This window comes from Olea europaea, chromosome 15, assembly GCF_002742605.1.
Source record: "Olea europaea var. sylvestris chromosome 15, O_europaea_v1, whole genome shotgun sequence".
NCBI classification, from domain to species: Eukaryota; Viridiplantae; Streptophyta; class Magnoliopsida; order Lamiales; family Oleaceae; genus Olea; species Olea europaea.
This window is the reverse complement of record NC_036251.1, coordinates 19,828,978-19,831,512: the sequence shown is the minus strand read 5'-3', so window position 1 is coordinate 19,831,512 and position 2,535 is coordinate 19,828,978.

Sequence of the window (2,535 nt, the reverse complement as noted above, 5' to 3'; positions counted from 1 at the left end):
TAAGATGTTGAAAGAAACTTATAAATTCAATTAAATTGTTGTCAAAAACAGGCCAAATTAAAAGCTGTTTCTCCACGGCCACACACAAAAGAAAAAAATATAAAAATAAAATGAAATGAAAAAGAAATTGAAAATCCCTTTCCAGGCTTAGTTAAGAAATTGCACCCTAAGACCCAAGATTTCTAACAAAATATTTATTAGATGCCAATTCAATTAAAAAATTATAATAAATTAGACAAAATACTCTACGCGCCTTTGTGTTTCATCAATTATCAGTATACTCTTCATCGAACGTAACTTGATAAAGAGATTAATCAATTGTTGTTTCTAATTATTTTTAATTCAACTTACCGAACATATCAAAAAATTTACATCAAGCTAGATGGGTCCACTCTCTCCGCGTTATTAGACTAATAGTTAGATTACGATTTTAATCTTGATTACGAATAACTTGTCATTTTTCTATTTACTTGACGGTCCAAACTATGCATGTAAGGTCAATCATTAAGTATTGTTGAAATTGTTTAATGACCAGAGGTGTAGCTAGGTCAATATATAATCGAGTGGAGTCCATGATAAAGGATTGTTGAATTATTCAATCTTCATTATAATATAAAGTAAAAATCTCTCGATTTATTAGATTGCATAGAAGAATTAATTATTCCAATGGTCACTAAATTTAGGTTTATGTCTTTAATTGGTCACTGAAATTTAAAAAATCGAATTTTGGTCACTGAACTTAGGTCCATGTTTTCAATTGTTTATTAAAATTTAAAATGTTGAGTTTTGAACATTGAATTTTGAAAAATATTATATGTTACTTACTAGTATAAATGCTGAACTTTAGAAAATATCGAGTTTATAGTGAATAATGTATAATATTTTTCAATTTCAGTGACTAGAACTCCATATTTTAAATTTGAGTGAGCAATCGAAAATATTGACCTAATTTTAGTGACCAAAACTCGATATTTTAAACTTTAGTAATCAATCAAAGACATCAACTTGAATGCAGTAACCATTAGAACAATTAACTTTGCATAGAATGGACAATTATGTAGAAAACAAATATAATTAGTGCTACTTTATAAATATAATAATTGAAAAGAGTACGAGAACTAGTTGTTAGGCAGTCTGGCATCATAATTGCTTCAAAATTTGTTAGGCTGGACCTATCATTTGCCCGTTAATATGACATTTTCTAGGCAGCATAAGTGGTTGTTGTACAATATAATTATTATTGACAGGTTGTAGAAAGATTAAACCTCAGTTTGGTAAGAGTAAATTACTGCTTGTAGGCAGGGGCGGACCTGGGGGCCCCTAGTTTCTGCATTTTTTTAAAGAATGTTAAAGTTTAAAAACTACACTATAAATTAATTATACAATCGACAGCTCAAAATTCAACTTTGCGCCTTTATCTCTCTCTCTCTCTCTCTTCCAATTTGTCGACTACAGACTGTCATTACTATTTACGGTTTACCTACCATTTGAAAGTTTGATTGTGATCCCCTAACCCAAAATGTCTAGATCAGTCCCTGCTTGTAGGTCCATTGAAATGTGTAATTGTCCTTTTATAACATTCTCTCTCGACTAGAGACTAGCTTTATATTTTTATCATAGTAGTTCAAGTTTTAAATCTCCGTAAATATTATGTTGATTTATTTTATTTAAAAGTTTAAACGATTAAAGTTGGACATGTAAGTTTAACATTCGAAAATGTCCACAATTATAATGGCTAGTTATCTATCATAAACGGCTTTTAATAGTTGTGGAAAACGTTGAGGATAATTTTTTAACGAGGTATACAAGTGGATTGCTATTTTATGAATCGCTCTGTGTCTTGCTATAATCTTAACTACTCATATTGAATGGCAATAAATCCACTGGTATATTCTTGGAGTTTATCTGTTTGTTTGGTTGATTGGTGACATATTTAAATTATACTACTTGCGCATAAACAGCTATATAATTATTTATATATAGATGATGTGTCAAAAGGAGAATGTGAAAGTTTTTTTTTTTTTTTATTTGGTTGAAATTTTTTTGATCCAATCGTATCTCACCACATCATGTATATTTAAAGTATTATATAAATTTATTATGTACATATAATATAATCATTAAATTTACGTAGTTGGTGTAAACCTCTAAATTCAATTAAATTGTCGTAAAAAACAAAACCTTATATAAAGCCGTATTTCTAGAGCCACACAAAAACCCAGCTTTCCAAACTTAATATAAAATTGCACCGAAGACCTTAGACTTCTAACAAAAGATATTATAGACCCCAATTCAACAATAAAATTATGATTAATTACATACCAAAATCTCATCAAATTCGTGTGCCTTTAAATTTGTAGTGCATTAGTAGTTTGATACACTCCATCGAACACGGCTTGATGATAAGAAAACATGACTTGATAGTAAGATTAATGGAGAGAAATATGTGTCAAAATTTATTAATTGTCAAATCTAATTACTTTTAATTTATGAGATCAAACATATCGAAAAGTCCACTTTTACCTCATCATCAAA